Source organism: Sminthopsis crassicaudata, chromosome 5 (assembly GCF_048593235.1).
Source record: "Sminthopsis crassicaudata isolate SCR6 chromosome 5, ASM4859323v1, whole genome shotgun sequence".
Taxonomy (NCBI): domain Eukaryota; kingdom Metazoa; phylum Chordata; class Mammalia; order Dasyuromorphia; family Dasyuridae; genus Sminthopsis; species Sminthopsis crassicaudata.
The window spans coordinates 266,139,842-266,149,030 of NC_133621.1; positions in this window are offsets into that span (position 1 = coordinate 266,139,842).

Genomic DNA, 9,189 nt, shown 5'->3' on the forward strand with positions numbered 1-9,189 from the left:
CCTCAAGATGAGCCCCGAACTATGTGGATTAGAAGCTTCCCCAGGCTGTGTCCTCAGTTGTTCAGGTTTTTAACTACCCCAAGGAAAAGCCCTGGACAGCAGCAGGTGGCTGCACAGCCGTACCGTGATCTGTGTTAGGTCACTTCTGGTATGGGGTGATTATATTTTCTGGCTTTTTACTTTAAAGTGGCTTTGATTTCTCTTCTGATCTGCTGTTTTATAAGCAGAGTAGAGCTATCAGCCTATGCCAGATTCTTCTATCTCAGTGGTTTCTCTGATCCCATAGTTCTCTCCAACCCGTTTGGCACAGTGTGCTAGCCCCTAGTCCAACCTTGTCTGTGCTGGTCTTTTTTTTCCTCCCCTCAAAAGTGACCTTTTCTGTCGAAATACCAGATTCTCTTTGGCTGGTAAGTTGTGCTTCTAATCCTTGTGGTTTTTATCAGTCCAGCATTATTTTTGAGGCTGATTTAACTAGTTGGTATTGAGGGAAGAAGAGAGCTTAGAAATTTGCGTGTATCTTCTCAGCCAACTTGGCTCTGCCCCCCAATTAAATTATTAATCTTAAAAATGAAAAGAGGTATCTTTCCATCAATGAAGAGGAAATTAGAGCAATAATAAGGATTTACTTTGCTCAATTTCATGCCAATAAATTTGATAACTTAAGTGAAATGGATGACTACCTCCAAAAATATAGGCTTCCTAGATTAACAGAGGAGGAAGTAAATTGCTTAAACAGTCCCATTTCAGAAAAAAGAAATAGAACAAGCTATTAATCAACTCCCCAAGAAAAAATCCCCAGGACCAGATGGATTTACATGTGAATTCTACCAAACATTTAAAGAACAATTAGCCCCAATGTTATATAAACTATTTGAAAAAATAGGGGATGAAGGAGTCCTACCAAATTCCTTTTATGACACAGACATGGTACTGATACCTAAACCAGGTATGTTGAAAACTGAGAAAGAAAACTGTAGACCAATCTCTCTAATGAATATTGATGCTAAAATCTTAAATAAGATATTAGCAAAAAGACTTCAGAAAATCATACTCAGGATAATATACTATGATCAAGTAGGATTTATACCAGGAATGCAGGGCTGGTTTAAGATTAGGAAAACTATTAGTATAATTGTCCATAAATTAACAAAAACTGTATGATCATCCCAATAGATGCAAAAAAAGCATTTGATAAAATACAGCATCCATTCCTCCTAAAATCACTTGAGAGTATAGGATAAATGGACTATTCCTTAAAATAGTCAGGAGCATATATTTACAACTGTCAGTAAGCATCATATGTAATGGGGATAAACTGGAACCTTTCCAGAAAGATCAGGAGTGAAACAAGGTTGCTCACTATCACCATTACTATTCAATATTGTATTAGAAACACTAGCCTCAGCAATAAGAGTTGAGAAAGAGATTAAAGGAATAAGAGTAGGTAATGAGGAAATCCAACTATCACTCTTTGCAGATGATATGATGGTATATTTAGAGAACCCCAGAGATTCTAATAAAAAGTTATTAGAAATAATTCACAACTTTAGCAAAGTTTCTGGATACAAAATAAATCGACATAAATCCTCAGCACTTTTATACATCACAAACAAAATGCAACAGCAAGAGATACAAAGAGAAATTCCATTCAAAACAACTGTAGAGAGTATAAAATATTTGGGAATCCATCTACCAAAGAAAAGTCAGGAATTATGTGAAAAAAATTACAAAACACTTGCCACAAAAATAGTCACATTTAAATAATTGGAAAGGCATTAATTGCTCTTGGATAGGATAAGCAAATATAATAAAGATGATAATACTCCCCAAACTAATCTATTTATTTATTTAGTGGTAAACCAGTCAGACTCCCAAGAAACTATTTTAATGACCTAGAAAAAGTAACAACAAAATTCATGTGGAAGAACAAAAGGTCAAGAATTTCAAGGGAATTAATGGGAAAAAAAATCAGATGCAGATGGTCTAGCTTTACCTGATCTAAAGCTATATTATAAAGCTGAAGTCACCAAAACCATTTGGTATTGGCTAAGAAAGAGACTAGTTGATCAGTGGAACAGGTTAGGTACACAGGACAAAATAGTGTCCAACTATAGCAATCTAGTGTTTGACCAACCCAAAGATCCCAACTTTTGGGATAAAAATTCATTATTTGAAAAAAACTGTTGGGAAAACTGGAAATCAGTATGGCAGAAATTAGATGTGGATCCACACTTAACACCATATACTAAGATAAGATCAAGATGGGTCCATGATTTAGGCATAAAGGATGAGATCATAAATCAATTAGAGGAACATAGGATAACAGACCTGTGGAGGAGGAATTTATGTCCAAAGGAGAACTAGTGATCATTATAGATCACAAAATAGAAGATTTTGATTACATCAAGTTACAAAGCTTGTGTACAAAAAACAACTAATGCAAACAAGATTAGAAAGGAAGTAACAAATTGGTTAAATAATTTTACAGTTAAAGGTTCTGATAAAGGCCTCATCTCCAAAATATATAGAGAACTGACTCTAATTTGTAAGAAATCAAACCATTCATATTTACACACATATATTGTATCTAGGTTATATTGTAACACATGTAAACTGTATGGGATTGCCTGTCATCAAGGTGAGGGAGTAGAGGGAGGGAGGGGATAATTTGGAAAAATGAATACAAGGGATAACATTATAAAAAAAAAATTACTCATGCATATATACTGTCAAAAATATTATAAATAAATAAAAAAAAGAAATCAAACCATTCTCCAATTGATAAATGGTCAAAGTATATGAACACACAATTTTCATATGATGAAATTGAAACTATTTCCACTCATATGATAGAGTGTTCCAAATCACTACAGATCAGAGAAATGCAAATTAAGACAACTCTGAGATACCACTACACACCTGTCAGATAGGCTAAGATGACATTAACAAATAATGATGAATGTTGGAGGGAATGTGGGAAAACTAGGACACTTGGTGGAGTTGTGAAAGAATCCAGCCATTCTGGAGAGCAATTTGGAACTATGCCCAACAAGTTATCAAACTTTGCATACCCTTTGATCCAGCAGTGCTATTACTGGGCTTATATCCCAAAGAAATACTAAAGAAGGGAAAGGGACCTGTATGTGCCAAAATGTTTGTGGCAGCTCTTTTCATAGTGCCTAGAAACTGGAAGATGAATGGATGTCCATCAATTGGAGAATGGTTGGGTAAATTATGCTATATGAATGTTATGGAATATTATTGCTCTGTAAGAAATGACCAGCAGGATGAATACAGAGAGGCTTGGAGAGACTTACATGAACTGATGCTGAGTGAAATGAGCAGAACCAGCAGATCACTGTACACTTCAACAACAATACTGTATGAAGATATAGTCTGATTGACGTGGATATCTTCAACATAAAGAAGATCTAATTCAGTTCTAGTTGATTAATGATGGACAGAAACAGCTACACCCAGAGAAGGAACACTGGGAATTGAGTGTAAACTGTTTGCACTATTGTCTTTCTACCCAGGTTACTTATAGCTTCGGAATACAATTTTTACCGTGCAATGCGAAATTTGGTGTTACATAGATATATTCTATTTAGGATATACTGTATCCCATTTAATATGTATGGGATTGTTTGTCATCTAGGGGAGGGAGTAGAGGGAGAGAGAAGACAATTTGGAATGAATACAAAGCATAATGTTGTAAAAAAAATTACCCATGTATGTGTACTGTCAAAAAAATTATAATTATAAAATTAATTTAAAAAATGAAATATTTGAATTTGAAATATACTTATTAAAGAGAGATCAGTATATATGAAACATAAGTAAATTAAACTGGTTAATATTTCAAATATAGAGGCAAATCATTATTTAAAATCTCATGACTTAGTTACAGATATTTGGATGAGCCAAAGGTGACCTTGTAAGTCTTAAAAGTTCATGAGATCGTAGAAGACAACCAAAGTTGTAGGTGTAGGATTTAGTGAAATAGTCAGTGGTGCAAAAAGCAGGTGGCTGGGTCAAAAGGAAGAGTTCACATTTGAGAAAAGAGGAGGAGCCATTGGAAAAGTGGTTCTCTCTCCCTCTCCCTCTCTCTCTCTCTCTCTCTCTCCTTCTCTGACACACATAAACAAAACAATGATTGACTGCAGCTTGTTAATGAAAAATGTGAAATTGCTAATTAGATGAATTATCAAACTGAATTATTTGTCAAGACTTCCTCTTGGTATCCTGGCAGATTAACTTCTAATAAATCCTTTTGTGACCACTGAAGTCACTAGTCACCAGTCTTACCTTATCCCAGGCCTTTGGACATCTCAGGCTACTGCCTCATCCAGCAGCAGTTCTTTGTTCAACAGCACACCTGGACACAGCAGCTTGCAAGTACAAGTCTTTCTTATATGCTATCACATCCTGCACTCTCACTATTTCCTGGTCCTGCTGATTATATTAGGTCCATGAGGTCACACGCACAGCCAATTAGAGGAGACGTTTCCATTGATGATGATGTGTCTTCCATATAGTCAGAATTTCTGCATTTGTGACAGCTCCTGCTAGCTACAGAGATCACATCTGTGTGCCTCAGATATCAAAGTCTTTTTACTTCCTTGTTGCGCTGTGCAAGGTTCCTTCCCAGGCCCTTGCACCCCCTTTTTTTGTTTAACAGGAATTGCTCATATCATCAAGCTAGCTTTGACATCAACAACAGCTCACTTAATCAGTGAGATTACAAGGTGTATAAAAATAGGACAAAGGCAAATAAAAAGTAAGATGGTAAGAGCTGGTCCTAGCAAAGACCAGGACTAAGAAAAGGTAACATAGTGTTCAACCTATATAAGAAAAGAAGCAGCTGAGGAGGGTAAAGAAAAATTGGAAGCCTGCTGAGCAATTTCAGTTACCAAGTGGGAAAGCTCTTCTATCTGAGAGGTGACATTTCTGGCTATCAGTGCACCTTGAGAATGGTCTTCTATGTCTTTCCACTTGGTGGAGAAACTGCTATAGGAGGCATTAAAAGGCAACACAGAGCAAGTGGTATTTATAATGACAGGGAACCAAGGTCATAGCTTCCACAAAGAGACTTTGTTACCTATTGCACCTACTGTAGCAGCTACAGCCTCCATTTCATCTTGTAAGACACCATCAATACATGCTTGTCTTACCCAAGCCTTAGCTGTCTTCTTCATAAATGCCTGTAACTGAGAGGCCAGATAATCTACTTGCTCTTGTAACTGCTGTATTTGAAACTCCTGAAAAACTGATATCGAGATAGCAAGATTAACGACTCTGAAGAAGAGCTCTACTAATTCCCTCTTCTCCCTGCATATGTATTACTGTATTCACCACCAAGCGTCATCAGAATGATATTGGGCCCATGGTAGAGCAGACTTCACAGGAACAAGAAGGTAGGGTAGTTGTTTAACTAAGAAAATCAACTTATCTGTGTACTGAGCGGTAAAGAGCGGTAAAAGGCCTGAGATTCAGAAGGTTTGGTGATATAACCATGAGGTTAACAAGCAAGAAATGCATAACCAAGTGGGGAGGGCAAAAAGGCAGTAAAAGAATACATCGTTATGTCACACGTATCAGTATGATGATGAGTCCAATTCAGTCCTCCCCCAAAAACCTCCTCCCAAGTAGTATAAGGATAGTCTGAGCATTTCTTTGTCCATCCATTGGGACACTGATATGTGGGGATGCCAAACCCCAGTACCAGATATAGGGACGTGAGGTTCCCCAGGGTTTGGCCTCAGGAGAAAGCACCGGAACCTGTGTGTAAGTCTTGTTTTTCTCTATATAGTCCCAAAATAATGAACAGCTTATCTTTCCCAGAAGCATTGAGGGATGCCTGTAGGACAGGTGTGGAATGGCATCCAAGTGTTAGGAATGCCTTCCTTATGTGGTTTTAGGGCTATGGTGGTATTAAACCCTTTGTGAAACCCTGAGATGTCTTGACCTACAGATGTCCCCCTATACAATTGACATAGTGAGGGATGGCATACATAGTCGTGTTCAGAGAGTTAGGATGTTGTAAGTCATGCACTAAATGAGTACCTGAGGTAAAGGTCTGTGGTTTCAATTGTATACTTTGGTATCCAGAAAAGAAAGGCACAGAGGAGGAGTCATGTTTGTAGCACTGCCTCACTAATTTTGGTTTGGTGGGTGTGTTGGTTTTTCATGCACTAATTTAGAGGAAACGGGGTGAAGCCTCCCTCTAGCCCACCACATGAATAGCAGGAGGCTGTGGAAAAAGCACCCAAGACCATTGTCCACTTTTATCAGCTTCTAGGAGTTTTGTATATCTACAAGGGCAGTCCAATTCTGCTGCAACACTGGTGCTGTGTTTGCTGTCTTTGGTGTCATAGTCAGAAGGGACAGGCCTGTCACCAAAATCTGGAGGGCTGCTGACATCCAGTGATCCGTTGGAGCTGTCGTCATCAGTGATGCCTTTGTCATCTGGTCCTTCTCTTCTTGATTCCCCAGGTCATGGATGTTCCTGGTTGGGATCCACTCCTCTGATGTTGGGTCTGCATCTGGAATGACAAGAGCATACCTGGGACCCCAAATCTTGATCCAACCCAGGGCCTTCCAGATGCTATCTAAGCCCTTCCATATCACTGTGGAGAAGGGCTCTCATTCTTGTTGGCCAGTCTATTAGTTAGCCGCACTTTTTGTGTGTGCCAGCAGCACATTGCTGGGGTGAGATTCAAAGAATAAGAAAATTCTAGGTAATTATATGTATATGTTGCTGCATCTAAGTGGGCCTGCATGAGTTGAGTGGAGGGTCCCATGAACCCCAACAATCCCTTTTCTTGTTTAGAGAGGAGTGTTTTTAAGGTACAATTAACCTGTTCGACAATGGCGTGGCCAGTGGGATTATATGGGATCCCAGTGGAATGGGAAATGCCAAATCCAGTGTAGAAGACTAAAAAGCAGAAGATGTATAAACCGGCCCATTATCTGTCTTAACTACACGTGGGGCTCTCACAATGGAAAAACAATGATAAAGATGGAAAAACAAAGATAAAGAAGGGCATCAGCTACCCTATTGCCTTCAAATATAGGACTGATACCATCAGTATGAGATCTAACATGCATAATGAAAAGGGGTGCAATTCTATCATTCAATGAACCTTGTGCCTGATGAAGGAGATCAGTGATAGTAGAATGCCTGTCATCTATATATGCATGTGGTAGATTTTGGACAGCTTGGCACACATAAAAACTGTCTGTAATGATATTAATAGTCTCTTAAAATTGTTGCATGGCATGTATGATAGCATACCATTCATTCTTCTTGGTGGAATCATAGGGCGTGTTAAGAACATGTGTCTCCTGAGTGTCCTTCCTGTATATTGCAGCCCTATGATCTTTAGCAGCATCAGTGAAAACATTAGGGCTTTGCACTGGCTCTGATGAAAGAGATCCAGCAGCAATGCTTATCTTTAACCTTCTGTACCACTGCCTAAGTGGATGAGAAGTATATAGAGGCCCTAAGGGACAAAGCTGTAACAGGATAGCCCATATTAAGTTATCCTGGGCAATAATAGCAAGCAGTTGTTGTGATGGTATACCAAGAGCCAAACGAGGAGGCTGACCCGTTGGCAACATTGCTATAAAAAGGAACCAAGTCCCTCAATAGTATCAGACAGAATGGGTGAAGGTCTATTGGGCACATCCATTCTATAGGGTGCTCGCTTTGGTGCAGTGTGGAGGAAAAAGGCTTATCAATAAACACTGACAACATCAATGGCTGTGAAGGATTGATTCCAGAGGTAGGATGAACACATAGCACAGGAATATGATCTTCAAAAGATCATAAGAGGAGGGACCAGATGATATACGGTAGCCACTGTAAGGTTCCTACCAATTGTTGAACATCATGGAGAGTTTTGTATTTATCCTCATTGACCTTAGGAGGCACCTTGGACACAGTAAGATCATGAATAATGTGCCTGAGATAGAAAAATGGAGGCTTAATCTGTATCTTGTGTGCTGCCATTATGAGATTCTGCTGAGGTAATATTTGAATGATGTGTTCTACAATGTGCTGTAACCTTGCCCCTTCCTTAGTTGCCACCAAGTATATCATACATGTAAAGGAGTATATAGAAACTAAGACATAGTTTTCTATCTGGTGCAAGAACCTCCATCACAGGCCAATACTTTCCATTGCCACCTGTTGGCAGGCTTGTAAATTTTTTTTATTTAAATTTTTTTTATTAAATTAATAATTTTTATTTACCAGATATATACATGGGTAATTTTACAACACTTACAATTGCCAAACTCTTTGTTCCAATTTTTCCTCCTCCCTCCACCCCCAGATGGCAGGTTGACCAATACATATCAAATATGCTAGACTATACATTAAATACAATACATATATATATATATATATATATATATATATATATATATATATATATATACACATACATACATATACACACACACACACACACACACACACATATATATATATATATGTATATATATATATATATATATACACACACATGATCAAACAGTTGTTTTGCTGTACAAAAAGAATTGGACTTTGAAATAGTGTACAATTAGCCTGTGAAGGAAATCCAAAATGCAGGTGGACAAAATTAGAGGGACTGGAAATTCTATTTAGTGGTTCATAATCACCTCCTAGAGTTCTTTTGATGGGTGTAACTGGTTCATTTCATTACTGCTCTATTGGAACTGATTTGGTTCATTTCATTGTTGAAAATGGCCTCATCCATCAGAATTGATCATCATATAGTACTGTTGTTGAAGTATACAACAATCTCCTGGTCCTGCTTATCTCACTCAGCATCAGTTAATGTAAGTCTCTCCAGGCCTTTCTGAAATTGTCCTGTTGGTCATTTCTTACAGAACAATAATATTCCATAATATTCATATACCACAATTTATTCAGCCAATCTCCAATTGATGGGCATCCACGTAGTTTCCATTTTCTGGCCACCACAAAGAGGACTGCCATAAAAATTCTTGGACATACAGGTCCCTTTCCCTTCTTTAAGATCTCTTTGGGATATAAACCCAGTAGCAACACTGCTGGGTCAAAGGGTATGCACAGTTTGATAACTTTTTGAGCCTTGTTCCAAATTGCTCTCCAGAATGGCTGGATGTATTCACAGTTCCACCAACAATGTATCAGTGTCC